At 42.0% G+C, this 16,880-nt stretch overlaps 1 protein-coding gene across 1 annotated transcript in view; it reads right to left on the bottom strand.

The window, feature by feature from the left end:
* Nucleotides 1-16,880, bottom strand: part of EPHX1 (epoxide hydrolase 1) — a 51,176-nt gene that overhangs the window by 32,120 nt on the left and 2,176 nt on the right. The gene's annotated exons all lie outside the window — the stretch shown is intronic.

Below are 16,880 nucleotides of genomic sequence, written 5' to 3'. Positions count from 1 at the left end.
CACCCACATAAAAAAGTGCCTCTATGGAATTACTCTAGTAAAACAGTCTGGCACAAAATACTATTGACACCCCTTTTATTTAGCAAATAATACAGATGAAAGTTTCCTCTCAGTTACATTACTTTTGCAATCCCCACCGACTCCACCAAGGACAGAATCTGGCACCACATATACACAGGATTGCATGTACATACACACACCAGGATTTTTAATCAGGAATAGGGGTTTCACGAGTCATCTCCAACAGTTTTACTCCTACTCTATTTCCCAGGCAAATTCACTATTGTATAATATTTTCTAGTAGATCATCCAGTATTCAACTATTAATTTCTTGTCTTTCACATGCTACTTTTATACAACTTTATAATCAATTGCTGTTGTATACTCTTCAATGTAATCCAGTTGTGGGTGTTTTTAATTAACACAGCTATCTTTAACTCCAATTTCAACATTCCAGCCATATAAGTAAACCAGATGTATTAAATGGTCTCAACTCAGGCATATAACTTTACACAATTACCTCAACTTGGGTTCAGTCTTGCAAGTCCCCCATACATGACCTCCCATTGATGTTCCAGGGAGTTCCACGCAGAAGGCTTGCAGGATTGGGTCCTTTAATTACCAAGTACACATTCCCTGATCCTTACAAAACAGTAGTTCAGTCAATACAATTCAGTACACAAAAATCAATGTGAAATAATTTTGCTAAAATGTAGCCTGTGAGTGCCTATGGCTGACACTTTTGGACACCTAAACAGTAATAACTAAAAACAAAAGTTACAAGTAAACAAAAAAGAGTGCAACATGCATGTAAAAATCAGCAATAAAAACCAGCAACTAAGAGTCAACTAGAAAACCCCACAATCCAAAAATAAACTCCCCAAAGAACTGTCTTAAAGTCAGAGTTTAAGGCCAGATGGGACCACCACACCTTGATCCTTACTTTAACTGTTAAGTTTTAATATATGAAAAGAAATATTAATAATCCACACTTCCATCAGAATCTCAAAGCACTTTACAAAGACTAATGAAGTTTGCCTCAACATCACTTTAAGGTACATTAATATCCTCCTGCTATAGGTAGGAAAACTGAGGCATAGGGCACAACACTATTGCAAGATATTAAAGTAAAACTCAGACTCAAGTCAATAAGTGATCCCAAAACATTAACAGAAAATCTGAAGGAAAAGCTAAAAATAGAATCTAGGTCTCCCAAACCCAGAGTCCTGTGTCTAACAAGTGTCATATTCTTCCAGGATCTTATTCTTTCTCCCCTGTGTTGGTAGTATCAATTCCAACGCTTCCCTTAGTCTGGTCTTTATCTAAATCAGGGGTAGGCAACCTATGGCACGCATGCTGAAGGTGACACGCGAGCTGATTTTCAGTGGCACTCACACCAGTCCTGGCCACCGGTCCGGAGGGCTCTGCATTTTAATTTAATTTTAAATGAAACTTTTTAAACATTTTAAAAACCTTATTTACTTTACATACAACAATAGTTTAGTTATATGTTATAGACTTACAGAAAGAGACCTTCTAAAAACGTTAAAATGTATTACTGGCACGCGAAACCTTAAATGAGAGTGAATAAATGAAGATTCCGCACATCACTTCTGAAAGGTTGCTGACCCCTGATCTAAATGAACGAGATACATTCTACGCAAACTGGTATTAGACATATGTCTTCTGTATACAGTATGATATTCATTTACTAATTCTTTATGATGATTCCAAGCAGATCAGAGAGTGAGAACGTATTTCTCATTCAGTAAATCTATAAACCTCTTCCTATCCAACCACTATTAGCAAACTAAGTCAGTAAAACTTGCCCATGCTGTAGTAATAATTTATATAGCAGAGTATGTAGCAATGTACAGGGTGTTCATGCCAGGCAGAGTTATAATCGAAGATTAGCAGGGAGAAGACAAGACATAGGACAACAGTTCAGCAAAGGTAAGGTGTGAAGAAATTATTGGTGAGAATAAGGCAAGGATTATTGGAAGACCTGGGTTTACTTTTAAGGAAGCATTTTCAGGAGGGTGAAGATGAGGATGTTCCTGGTGGATTTAAAGTAATGGGATAGTTCCAAGCAGAAGGAGACAGAGAAAATGACAGCCTAAAGCTGGGAGTAAAAAACAGGAATGTTTGTTTAAAAAAAGAATTGTGTCCATGGAGAAAGGGATAGAATCTCCCGATGAAGAGCTGATTCTAAGTGAAGAAGGGAATCTTTGATGATAAGATGGGAGAGAACAGATGGTAATCGTCACTTTCTGTTAGACACTGCAGCACCAGAAGGATGTGCCAAAGTAAATATGTAACAGGCACATATCTCCTTGCTATTTCAGCTTTTTGGTTAGCAACAACTGAAGCTCTTACGTTATGCTAGATTTAAAAGCTGCATTTCTAAATGTCATATCTGTATCCACAACAACATCAGAGTAATTACCACTAAGAGACGAGAAGAAGTAGAGAGGAAACAGTGTTCTCAATTAGAGTTTACTTTGGCACGTCCTCATAGTACTGAACTGTTTAACTTGAGAGCAAGCTCTGTCTCACATCAGTTTCGTGGGATGTGTTCAGAACACAGATGCAATGGTAGCCTTGCTACATAAAGGAAAATGAGAAGTCTCATTTAAGTTTCTTCACACCAAGTTCAAACGAAAAAAAATCAAGTCTGCTGCAGACTAGAACAAAAATAAGGAAAAATTATTTGTAGTTATAAGAGAGAGAACAAATAAATCACACTATTATTTATGCAAACATCCCATTCACATACATCATAGTGCTTTTAATTAATTTATTCAGAGAAAAAGAATTCAGGAATTATTCAGTACAAGTATTCAGAAAGGGGAAAGTGTCTTCAGTATTAATTATGAGCAGACAAAAGCTCTTCAGAAAGTGGCCTGGGACTCTATTTCCCAAGTAACTATTCTCTGGGGGCACTGACAGTAATTGGAACTCTGTTTGCTGTGTTCTGAGTCTGCAAGTTAAAGGAGATTGTCCTTGTTCTGGATTTCTCTGTGTGTTGTTAGAGAAAAGCTCTCTCACAACCTCTCTGGGACACAGGCTACTTCGCCTCAACTGTAAGGATAAGGTTTTACCTCTGTCTGCCTGACTATGGAATTCTAATGTTCCATCTGTAACATTAAGAAATCCCTAGTGAAGTATGTATGAGATAATCCATTAATTTTGCCTACAACTAAACATTAAGTTTCCTCTACCCCATCTCATTTTATTACCTTTTAAGCCAAAAACTGCACCTTACTGAACAATACTGTTACCCCTGAAGCAAAATTTCCTGAGAACTCTGGTTTTCAGATGTTAATTACACCAACCTTTCTTGAAGTATGTATACTTACAAACAGCAATTAACTATGGTGTAATGACTGTGTCTGTTTTACTGTGGAGTTATAACTTGTTTCACAGTCCTTCTCACACTAAGTTTTTGTGGCTATAAAGCTACTTAAAAGGATAATTACATGTATATAGGCTTTGCTAAAAGTAATTTCTTTATATATATATATATATATATATAAAAATAACGATTAAAAGATTATAGTACAGTACATACTTTTAAGGAAGGCTTATAATTAGCAGAAATTCTTGGATGATATCGTATTCATGCATTCTAAATCTAATTATGGCAAAAAACACATATTGTGCATCTCATATAGGTAAAGGTTATGTTGGATTTTGGCTATTTAGGAGGACTTAACTTTTCCACCTACAGTTCCCTGACTATATGATATCTGTAGTGGATTTTGACTGCAGCACCATATCCTCTAATGAAGGAACTAATTAATTCAGAACAAATGGATTTTAAAAACCCACAAGTTAAACAAGTTGCGGTACACACATTTACACTTATGAAATTTACTTGGGTAAAACATCTAGTCAGGATGTACGAGCCCAATGCTACAGCCAGAAACTCTAGTACAGTAAAACCTGCTCAGACTAAGGGCACGTCTTCACTACCCGCCGGATCAGCGGGTAGCAATCGATCTATCGGGGATCGACTTATCGCGTCTAGTGAAGACGCGATAAAATCGATCCCCGATGGCTCTGCCGTCGACTCCGGAAATCCACCGCGGCAAGAGGCGGAAGCGGAGTCGACGGAGGCGTGGCAGCGGTCGACTCACCGCCGTCCTCACAGCCAGGTAAGTCGACCTAAAATACGCAACTTCAGCTATGCTATTCACGTAGTTGAAGTTGCGTATCTTAGGTCGACCCCCCCACGTAGTGTAGACCTAGCCTAAGATTTCATCTGTGTCCTAGGGGCTATTCACTCACAGACTGATTGTCAAAGGCACAAATGGCAGTTAGGCATCTAACTTCCACTGATTTTTTATATGTTAGGTGCCTAACTGCTCTTTGTGCCTTTGAAAATCTCCCCATTTAGCCTCTCTACCTCAATTTCCCCATTGGTAAAAGATACACAACACTGGTCTCCTTTGACAGGTTTTGTGAGGATTAGTCAATGTTCCTAGAATGCTTTGAAAATGAAGAGCATTGTTATTGTAGTCAAGTAAAGAGAAAATAAGGGCCTGATTCTGATAGCACAGCCTTGTGAGACCAGGTTCAATCCCCAAGTATTTACATCTAAAGATGCAATTTAACTGTCAGACAATGGTATAGTAATAAACCAGGAAAGGCATTTATGATATATTTAAGATCTCCAAATTATCTCACACAAAGACTGACTGTAAAACAATCAATGAGATTAAAATAGAAAGGTCTGGTTTCCTCCTACATTCACCGTACAAAATGTAAATATAGCAGAAGTGCTACCTAAAAGTAGTACTAAAGCAAATGGTTTTAATTACAGACCAAATGCAATTTCATAGGTTAAACAAAGATGCCCTTACAAAGCTTTCAGACTGTGTAAAAATATGCTTTTTTCTGGTTCCCTTATGCCATTTGCTTTCTACTATTACCTTCCAGGACCTTTGTACCAGATCATGTGCTGTGATAGTGATTTTTATGTAAGTTGAAACTGCAGCATTATCTTTGCCCCTCAGGACTCTTAAAAAAAAGCGTTCCGTTACACTGGTCTGAAGCAGAGAAAATGTTTCCTCTCTTATGCCTCAATAGTTTGCTCTGAAATTGGGAGGGCATATCTAGTTGTATCCCGTAGGGGTCAGTCCTGGATCTGGTACTATTCAATAGTTACATTAATGACTTGGATAATGGAGTAGCGAGTATGCTTATAAAAATCTGCAGATGACACCAAGGGAGAGGTTGCAAGCACTTTGGAGGACCGGTTTAAAATTCAAAATGACCTTGACAAATTGGAGAATTGGTCTGAATTCAACAAGATAAAATTAAATACAGACAAGTACAAAGTACTTCACTTAGGAAGGAAAAATCAAATGCACAATTACAAAATGGGGGATAACTGCCTAGGTGGTCTTACTGCTTAAAAGGATCTGGGGATTATAGTGGACCACAAACAGAATATGTGTCGTCAATGTGATGCAGTTGCAAAAAAGACTAATATGATTCTGAGGTGTATTAACAGGAGTGTTGTATGTAAGATGCAGGAGGTAACTGTTCCGCTCTACTCAGCACTGGTGAGGCCCCAGCTGGAGAACTATGTCCAGTTTTGGGCACCACCAACTCAAGAAAGATGTGGAAAAATTGGAAAAAGTCCACAGGAGAGCAACAAAAATGATAAAAGGTTTAGGAAAACTGACCTATGAGGACAGGTTAAAAAAATTAGGAATGTTTAGTCTTGAGAAAAGAAAACTGAGGGGGGACCTGATAACTGTCTTCCAGTATGTTAAGGGCTATTATAAAGAGGACTGGTGATCAGTTGTTCTTCATGTCCACTGAAGATTGGACAAAAAGTAATGAGCTTCATCTCAAGCAAGGGAGATTTAGGTTAGATATTAGGAAAAACTTCCTAATTCTAGGGGTAGTTAACATTGGAATAGGTTTCCAAAGGAGGACATGGAGTCCCCATCATTGGAAGATTTTAAAAACTAGCTGGACAAACATCTTTCAGGGCTGGTCTAGGTTTACTTGGTCCTGCTTCAGCTCAGAGAATTTGATGATTTCTCAAGGTACCTTTCAGCCCTGCATTTCTATGATACTGTACCAGGGTAGCGTCCCCACAACAAGTTTTGTGTGCATGATTCCTGCTAGCCAACTAATTTTTAAATTAAAAATAAAAAAAATCTAAATTGGAATATACTGCACTAATCCTGAACAATGTAGCAAAATATTTACCTTTCTAACTTGAAATATGAATCCATATTGTCTATACAGAACAATGTTTCAGTATCATTTCTGCCTCACTATAGTTCTGATTATTTCATCTCTTCCTCCTAATATAATATTCCCCAAAATATTAAATATATACACATATTATAAAAAAGCAGTATTGTGGACCTCCCATGCTGTTCCTAAACAACAGATATCTGTTCACCAGCTACATCAAGACTGGATTGTACATTTAACAAGGGTGAATCTGTTCCAATTTTAGCCAAGTCTCCATTACATTTACATTTTAAAGCATCAGAGTTCTGGACTAAGCTTGTCTGCACTTGAAAGCTGTTGCAGGTTTTGTGTATCTGCATTATGTGATCCAGAACAATGGCTGCACAAGCAGCCTGTCAACACCACATTGTAATCCCCAGCTAAGCACCCTTTGGGATCACTGCATGCACACAGCGCTGCACGGTTTCAAAACAAGCAGTCAGCATTCTGGGCAGACATCTCCTGGTACAGTGCTTCCCCACTAAACTCTATGCATTCTGGGATTATTTTTGCTGCACATAGTTAAATACTGAAATAAGTTCCAAAGGGAGGTTGTAGAATCCCCATCCTTGGAGGTTTTTAAGAACAAGTTAGACAAACACCCATCAGATATGATCTATGTGTACTTGGTCTTGTCTCAGTATGGAGGAATGGACTAGATGACCTCTTGAGGTCCATTCCAGACCTACATTTCTATGACTGTGAGATAATTACCAAAAGGCACTTGAATTCTGGGACTTGGGATTAAAATAAATAATTCCCATGATTCCTCTCATTTCATTCTATCATCCATCGTTACAAGCCAGCGATATTTTTAAAGCAGTGTCAGACAGCATGGAAGAAACATTGCTGAGCATTGTGATCATCACAGTGATTAATTCAAACAGAATACTGCAAATATACGTCATATTGTGCAATGATTTCAGAGCCAAGGACATATAGGCCCCTGAGGAAGATGGAATCGAGAAGATACTAGTGCTTAATCTTTTCCTGCAGTGGCTTCAGCAAGTTAGCCACCACTTGTGAGCTCAGCCAACTAGATTAATAGTTTCCAACGACAGAAGGAACCATTGTGATCATGTAGTCTGACCTCCTGTATAGCACAGGCCATAGAACTTCCCCAAAACAATTCCTACAGCTTTTAGAAAAACATCCAATTTTGATTTAAAATTTGTCAGTGATGGAGAATCCACCATGACCCTTGGTAATTTGTTCCATTTTGTTCTCAGTTAAAAATTTACACCTTATTTCCAGTATTAGCACTGACTAATGAAACAGGATAGAAATGATCAGTGCATGTGTCTTAACATTTATATCTACTAGTGGATGGAGTTTAGTACACTGCAGGTGGGGATTTTATTGAATCACATAAGGCTCTTATGAAATTTTCAAAAAAAGAATGTAATGACATTTTCAATTAATGATTAATAAAAAAACAAATAATACATCAAGTTTAACATTGTGAATAGTAAAAGAAAAAAACTTTATTGAACAAACATAACATGATGCAAAGTTAAAAGTCCAGTGCAAAATAATAGTCCAGCTCATAACAATAGCTGCCAAACCATGCAAGTTCAACCAGGGTCCTTACTATTGACCCTGACATTACTAAAACACAGCCAGAGCTCCTTTCCCTTGTGGTAGCATCAGATCAGGTTCTTGGAGTGCCCCCTCTCCTTTGTTTGTTTTGATAGACACTTGCAGACATGTGAATTATGGTGACTGTTCTTCAGATAGGCTGGAATTCGCACCTCTCCCCAGAAGACATTGAAGTCCAGGACCTCAGCCCGGGACCACACAGGAGCATGAGGCATGGCTGCTGAATAATCATTTCCATGAGCTGGAATCACGAACAGCGACACTTGGCTGCATAACACCATTTAAATAGGGAGGTGACAGTCACGTCAAGATGATTCCAGAACAGTAGAGGGCACACAGGTACATAGACAAGCTGACCCAGGTAGCCAGCAAAGCAGCATGGGATACACTGTTCTACAGCCAAAATGCTTCTGAAATAAATGTAGTCAAACGTTATTAATTCTGGGTCACTGAGAACGAAAATGATGCTTAAAATTGTTGATTGGCTCTAGTTTTCAAGATATGCTATTGGGTCAGTATATACGACCCGTGACTTGGGAATGGCAGAGGATAAGTGAGTTATAAAGAGAAGGGATCTCAATTTAAACCAGAAATGACTAAAATACACCTTTGACTGGATCTATGAATAAATCTATGACTAGGTTTGGACAGTACTTGCTTTTTAGGCAAAACAATGAATGATGCAATCTGAAGCTGGTATTGCATCATACAGGATATGAATTGCATCATGTTATTCCTAGAACTCATGGAAGATGCAATCCTAACGAAGCTTACATCACTCTGCTGAACAAATTGCCCTATATCAGCTCTAGAAATCATACAGTGTCGTGCTCTCTTATTTGTCAGTGTTTGATTTTGCAAAGGGACACATTTCTGTTTAGCCAAAGTGAGCAGAGATGCCTCGTACTTGTGTGAACAGTGCAGATAACTTCTGCTATGTTTGTGGTGAAGTGACTTTTGCATCACAGAAGCGCAGTATAACCACTATGGTTAAGAAAGCCTATCACCTTTATTTTGGCTGCAAAACTGGAGATCAGGACAAGAGGTGGGCCCCACACATATGCGGCAACACTTGTGCAACAAATCTTCGCCAGTGGTTGTACAGGAAATCTATGCCTTTTGCAGTGCCAATGATTTGGAGAGAGCCAACAGATCATACCAGCAATTGTTACTTCTGCATGGTGCCTCCAGTTGGGAAAGGTGTGTCAAAGAAGAAAAAGTGGACTGTGCATTATCCAAACATTCCATCAGCTATACGTCCAGTACCCTACGGAGAAGGACTGCCGGTTCCTGATGCACCAGAATCATTCTCACTTGGGTCAGACGAGGAAGAGGAAGAGGATGAAACTTCTGGTCCTGAACCAGCAATGTCACAGGACCCGCATTTTCTCCCATCCTCCTCCTCTGAACCACACCTCATAACACAAGGTGAACTGAATGATCTTGTCAGGGATTTGGAACTACCCAAGAGTAAGGCAGAGCTGTTGGGCTCCAGACTACAGCAGTGGAATCTCCTGGCAGGTGATGTTAGGGTTTCCATGTTCCGTGACCATCAAAAGGATCTTGTCCCATTCTTCTTCATGGAAGGTGATCTTGTAGCCTGCAACAACATCGATGGTGTGATGGCAGCCCTCAACATCGTTCACGATCCAGATGAGTGGAGACTGTTCATTGATTCATTGAAGACGAGTCTTAAAGCTGTTTTACTGCATAATGGCAATGTTTTGCCATCAATTCCAGTTGGTCATGCAGTCCATATGAAGGAAACCTATGACAACATGAAACAACTTTTGAGGTGCATAAACTATGACCAACATCAGTGGCAGCTTTGTGGCGATCTGAAGGTTGTTGCTCTCTTGCTTGGTCTGCAGACTGGATACACAAAGTACTGCTCTTTTCTCTGCGAATGGGATAGTCGTGCAAGAGATTCCCACTAGGAAAGAGGAAAGATTCCCACTACATCAGGAAAGATTGGCCACTCCGACAGTCATTGGAGCCTGGGAGAAAAAGTGTTCAGCATCCACCACTTGTTGAATCAAGGAAGATTTTGTTACCATCCTTACACATCAAGCTGGGTCTGATGAAGAACTTTGTCAAGGCCATTGACAAAACACAAGCAGCTTTCAAGTACCTCCGTGGAAAATTTCCAAGGTTAAGTGAAGCTAAGATAAAGGAAGGTGTCTTTGTTGGTCCTCAGATTTGTGAACTTCTTCGAGATGATGCATTTGACCATGCACTGCATGGCAAGGAAAAGACGGCATGGAAAGCCTTCCAGTTAGTGGCGATAAATTTTCTCAGAAACAACAAGGCAGACAACTACAGGTTGTTTGTTGGTGGAAAACCTCCTCAAGGTATACAAAAGCTTTGGTTGCAACATGTCACTAAAGATACATTTTTTGCACTCTCATCTAGATTTTTTTCCACCGAACTGCAGAGCAGTGAGCGACGAGCACGGCGAGCGATTTCACCAGGATATTGCAACAATGGAGAAACGTTATCACGGCAAATGGAGCCCATCAATGCTTGCAGACTATTGCTGGACAGTGACAAGAGATGCTCCATTTAATGAATACAAGAGACAAGCCAAGAAGCGCCAAGTAGACACTGAATAGGACTAAACTACGTACATAATAGTTTTTTGCCTTTTGTTTCATAATAAAATTTAATTTATATAACCCTTTTGCTGATTTTAAAAGTGTTACATAAACAGGACAGGTGAAATATTATCATGTAAAGCAACCATAAACACATGAAAAGACCTAGGTTTACAATTTATGATTAAAACTCTACTATCTACACGATATACATAGACATAAAATGTAAAAACTTAAATATCTTAGAAACAGTAGCCAATCAGTTGTTTTAATTGTCATATTTGAATTCAGCACATCAAAATACATAATAAATAGCACATTTTGTCTCTGAAGCAGACGACTTCTCAAAAATTGTAGACCAGTGATAACAGCAGGACTGCCAGATATAGAACAGTTGTTTCGGGATGGGGTTACATCTACACCTACTTTGTTTTGGGTAAATTCATCCTACACCTCGGTATACACACTCCCAAAGGGAGTGTATTAATGTGGGTTAAAACATCAGATGATTTGCAACAAATGGGAGTAGGGGGTAGCAGCTCAGTGGTTTGAGCATTGGCCTGCTACACCCAGGGTTGTGAGTTCAATCCTTAAGGGGGGGCATTTAGGTATCTGGGGCAAAAATCTGTCTGGGGATTGGCCCTGCTTTGAGCAGGGGGTTGAACTAAATGACCTCCTGAGGTCCCTTCCAATCCTGATATTCTATGAAAAAAATATGTGTGAACACAAAGCACTTTCTCACAAAACAGTTCAAGTTAACCCACACCAACTTTTAATTTAGACAAACCATTATACACTTAAAAAAAAATACAGTGCTTTGCTTTGCTTTTTGAATGTTCAGGAGCAGCATGTAACAGAAGCTATCTTTGCCTGTTCTACCGTACACCTGAAAATCCACTCCAAGGAAGGGAGTGGTGTTATTGGAAAGAAGCCTACAGTTTAACGGGCTTGGTTTACATGTCTGTACATGTATATTTCCTGACCCAGCATAAGAACCTACACAACTGCCTCACACACAAATTATTACCATTTTGGGTCTGATGTTTGTCAGGGGAGGGAGGTATGCCAACCAAAATATGGCTGCGTACAAGAACACTGCCTTTGTAGCCAAACAGAATATAATTCCAGAATGTATCCCATGAAGAGTGATCTCGTCTCACAGGCTCAACTGCATGAAAGTATGGGAGGAAAGAATGGCCTATTTCACAACCATTAAAGAAAAGATCAACAACATCCCCGATAGGATTATATTTTAATTGCATGCCAGCAGCAGCAGGGTCAAATTAAAGATGAGTTCCAATAAACTTAGCCAGACTTGAGGATTCTGTCTTATCCTTTTCAGTTTGTTCAGTTATGCGATAAAATATGGTTATTAGACCTTAAAAGATTTTCTTCCCTCACCCCTGATACGCTTGCTCAGCAAGGGACACTGTGTTCGAATGGGTACCCATCACAGATTTCAGGATTGGCAAATGGCCCATGAGACAAAAAGTTCAACATCAGATCCCCATTTAGAGTCTATTTAAAAAAACAACCACTCTGCTATCCCCCACATCAGAGACTATGTGTTGTGAAATACCCTGAAAAGATTTCTAGTTTTTTTATTCTGTCTGAACCAAAAAATATGGACAAATCTTTAGTGGATGCCAAATAACAGTTACCAGGGCCGGCTCCAGGCACCAGCTGAGCAAGCTGGTGCTTGGGGCGGCAGATTGAATGAGGCCGCATTCCGCCCAATTCTAGGGCAGCACAGCCGCTTTTTTTGGTGTTGTTGTTGTTCCGCTCCGGCCGCCCTGTAGGGGGCGGCGGCGCGGAGGACAGGAGTGCCCTGCAGCAAGCCCGGCAGGGCAGTCCTCGTCTTTCCCTCCCCGCCGACTGGAGCCCTCCCGGCAGGCGGCGCGGCAGGAGGGGCCGTGTGGCAGCGCCCCGCTGTAGACCTGGCCGCCCCTCTTCTCTTTCTCTCCCGCCCGCTCCCTCTCCCTCCCCCCCCGCTAGCCGGTCCCCCTGCACCTGCGCTCCGGCCGCGCCGCAGGTTTTTGTTTGCTTTGCAGTTCTGGCCACCCCGTGGTTTTTTTTTTTTTTTTTGCTTGGGGCGGCCAAAAAACCAGAGCCGGCCCTGACTGTTACAAATAAAATAAGCAAGCAATAATAAAATGCTATCAGGAATACGCATAGCTTGGGTGGAACATGCAATTAGGCAAGTGAGATCATACTTAGAAAGACTGCCTGAGAACTGTAGTTCGCATTCCATCTGCTTAGAAAGTCTGCTTAGGGGAAACTTCCTGTTCATGCTACCGAGACCAAACTAAGGCCTCATCTACACTACACAGTTTTGTCGACAAAAGTCAGCTTTCGTCGACAAAACAGTGGAGGTGTACACACAACAATGCTCCTCCCGCTGATTTAACTCTCCTGCTATGCCAACAAAATAAAAACCACTTCAACAAGAGGCATAGAGCTTTTTGCAGCAAAGTTAGATTGACGCAGTGTCAATGTATACACTGTGCTTGGTTATGTCACTGTAAATGGCCTCCTGGAGGTGTCCCACAATGCCCATCATGACTGCTCTGGTCAGCACTTTGAACTTCCCTGCCCTGCACCCAGGTACACAGGCCTCTGCCCCTCTCCCTTTAAGGGACCAGAAATTTTTAAAATTCCACTTCCTGTTTGCTTGGCGTGGACTGCTCACATGGCATCTTTCCAACTGACCATGGTGGCTCCATGCACTAAACAATTTCCCGTGTGGAATACACCAGAGTTGTTGGATCTGCTGGCTCTGTGGGGAGAGGAGGCTGTGCAGTTCCAGCTCCGCTCCAGCCATAGGAATTTTGGTATCTACTGCCAAATTTCTCGTGGCATGTTGGATAAAGGCTATCAATGGGACACGCATCACTGCCACGTGAAGATCAAGGAGCTGAGGCAGGCCTACCAAAAAGCAAGGGAGTCAAACCATCACTTTGATGCTGTGCCAAAGACCTGCTGCTTCTATAAGGAGCTAGATGCCACCCTCAGCAGTGACCCCACCTCCACGAGCCCCGTGGATATTTCGGGGGGGGGGCAGGGAGAGGCTGGAGACAGTGGACTGAACCCCAAGGATGAAGTGGTGGATGAGATGGGGCAGGTGACAGGGTTGTCCAATACCATGAGGAGCCAGGATCTCTTCTCAACCCCGGAAGGTTCAAGCCAGTCCCAGCAGTCCGTCTGTGGTGCACATGATGTAGGGGAGGGGAGCTCTGGTAAGTGCTCATTTTGAGTTGATACTGCTCGGTTAAATGAGGTAGAGCTGTCCTTTGCTTTGTTACATGCTAGAAGTGGGTTAAGAGATAGAAATGTACAAGACTAGCTGTTTACACCTCTGCTTCACATTCTCCTATGCAACTACACAGTGGGGCCCTGCAGATGCACACTGAGATGTCACATAAATCCTCCAGTGAAATCTCTAGGAAACTTTCACGGAGGTACTCACGGAGGATTACTCTGTGGAAGGTTCCTTGGCAGAGCTGCTTTGTTCCTTCCCCCGCTGTAGGAAACTTTCCCGTGTCAATCGGCAATCACTTGTGCAGGGACCAAAGCGGCACATAGGTGAGCAGCATAGGGACTCAGTCTGAAGTTGCACCTATGCAGGAAATGAATCTTTGCAACCTTGCTTACCCTCAGGAGTGAGATATCAGCTTCAATGACCCCCGCCTATGGAAAATGGTGGCAGAATTTACAATATTGTCCCTAGTCACTTGCAGTGATCCCCTTAAAAAAACACCTAGATCCTTTGCCTCATCTTGAACGCCCTCTTCCCCACCCCTGCCAAACTCACCATATTTAAGGCATTTGCTTGAGTTATGTGCTTGCCAAGGGACAGTCAGAAAGAGGTTTTTTACTATCATGATTCAATGCTGTGAGTGCACTATCATGCCTCTGTTTATTGTTTCCTGTGTTTCTGCAGATGTGGCCTTGAGGAGAACCCCTTAGACACTGGTGGAGTGCCTCTGCCAGATAAGGAAGTGACCCAGGAGCAAATGTTCTGAGGAGTGCTCCAATCCTTTGACGCCGCAGAACAAGAACACAGGGTGTGGAGAGAGACAATCAATGAAAAATTAAAAATAGATAGCCAAGAGAAGAAGCAGGGCGAGGAGAGAATTTTAGAGGACCAGGAGTGGATGATAAAAGTGATGGAGACCAAAGAGATACTGAAGTCCCTAATCGTGCTGCAGGCGCAACACATGTGAGCTCGCTCCCTCCTGCAGCCCATAAGGAACCGCTAGCTATGCCCTCCCAAAACTCCTTGCATCTTCCCAGCCTGTCGTATACCCCGTTCAGTCCATTCCTTTGGACAGGTTCCCCAGTGATAGCTGGACTTAGACACAGCTATGAGAGCCTCCATCAAGAGAGTGCTCCTCTTAGTGTTATGTCCCTATAAAGAAAGCGATTTTTGTGTGTATTGGTTATTGCTGTTTGATTTTCTTTCAGAGAGTACATTTTTATTAATCTTTATTTATCTCCCACACACGATGGCTGCTGCTGGAATTCATACACAGTGGCAATTTGCACATTTGCAGACAACAAATCACGTTCAGGAAGCAATCATCCAAATTTTCATTCAAGGCAACAAGTTAACAAAGCATGGCAAAATGCTTTATAGTAAAACATGTTACTGGTGCTCATTGTCAAAATGGTGCCTCATAGCCTCCCTGATTCAAATAGCCCCGCCTTGTGCCCCTTTAATAGCCCTGGTATCTGGCTGCTCAAAATCAGCCACAAGGAAATCCGCCTCCCCGCTCCACCCCTGGAGAAACTTTTCACCCATAGCCTCACAAATATTATGCAGCCTACATCAGGCTGCTTTGACCATGGGAATATTTGCTTCACTGAGGTCTAACCTGCCAAAAAGGCAGTGCCAGCGAGCCTTTAACCTGCCAAACACACATTCAACAGTCATTCTGCATCTGCTCAGTCTATTGTTGAAGCGCTCCTTGATGCTGTCCAGGTTTCCTGTGTAAGGCTTAATCAGCTATGGCAGTAAGGGATATGCTGGGTCTTCCAGGATCACTTTAGGCATTTCAACACCCCCATTGGAATCTTCTGGTCTGGAAAGAAAGTCCCTGCTTGCAGCTTTCTGTACAGGCCAGTGTTCCTGAAAATGCATGCATCATGCACTAGCCCTGACAACCCCATGTTGATATCAGTGAAATGACTCCAGTGACCCACAAGCGCCTGCAATACCACAGAGAAGTACCCCTTTTTATTGATATACTCCATCACAAGATGGTCCAGGGCCAACATTGAGATATGCGTGTCATCTATCACCTTGCTGCAGTTAGGGAATCCCATTGCCACAAAGCCACCCACTATTTCACACACATTTCACACTCACAGTCCTTCATAAAAGGATGCAATTAATGGCCCTGAACACTTGCGTGAACACAACCCCCACAGTGGACTTCCCAACTCCAAACTGATTCGCGACTGACCAGTAGCAATCGGGAGTTGCCAGCTTCCACACGCCTATTCCCATGCACTTCTCCACTGAGAGGGCAGCTCTTATTCTGGTGTCCTTGCGCCACAGGACAGGGCAGGAGAGCTCAGCACACAGTTCCAGAAAGGTAGCTGTACGCATCCAAAAGTTCTGCAGCCACTGCTCATCATCCCAGACCTGCATAACGATGTGATCCCACTGCTCTGTGCTTGTTTCCTGAGCCCAAAAGCGACGGTCCACCATCTGCAGCTACTCCATGAATACCAAACTTAATCTGGAATTGTTTCTTTCCACGGCACACAGCAGGACAGGCAGCATGGATTCCTGTTCAGATTTGAAGCTCATGAAATACTGCATGATCTGCCGCAGTGTGTTCGTAACACTGATCACAAAACTAGAGAGCAGTGCAGGATCCATGCTTTCAGGCAGAGATGGAGGGCGCACAGTTTACAGGGACTGTTAAAAAACAGCACAAAATGTAGTCGGAAGTCCATGGAATAATGAGACAGAAAAAACTGCATCATGGGACGATGCAAAAGGTGGCAAGTTGCACAGTGGGATAGCTACCCACAGTGCACTGCTCTCTCTGTCAACGCTAGAGCACCAACTGTGGATGGGCTCCGACGACACAAAGAGTGTTGTGTGAACATGCGCAAGCGATGCAATTATAGCAGTTTATGATCATTGGTGTAACTTGTGTTGATTTTACTCTGTAGTGTAGACATAGCCTCAAACGATCTCCACCTCACCCGTTTACTTTAACACCATCTTCACTGGCAATTGAAAAAAAAAAAAAAGCATCGCTCCCCGCAAATGGCACGGAGATCTCATGGCTGCCTAGCTTGATTTAAACTGCACATTCTGTATTTTGGCTTTTTTGTGGGGGAGGAGGGAAGGAATGGAGATAATGGGACTAGTGTAGGAGCAAAAGTTTAGCACTGTAGTGGGGGTGGCAGGTG

This window comes from Malaclemys terrapin, chromosome 3, assembly GCF_027887155.1.
Source record: "Malaclemys terrapin pileata isolate rMalTer1 chromosome 3, rMalTer1.hap1, whole genome shotgun sequence".
Taxonomy (NCBI): domain Eukaryota; kingdom Metazoa; phylum Chordata; order Testudines; family Emydidae; genus Malaclemys; species Malaclemys terrapin.
The sequence above is the reverse complement of the archived record's forward strand: the minus strand, read 5'-3'. Positions and strand labels throughout refer to the sequence as shown.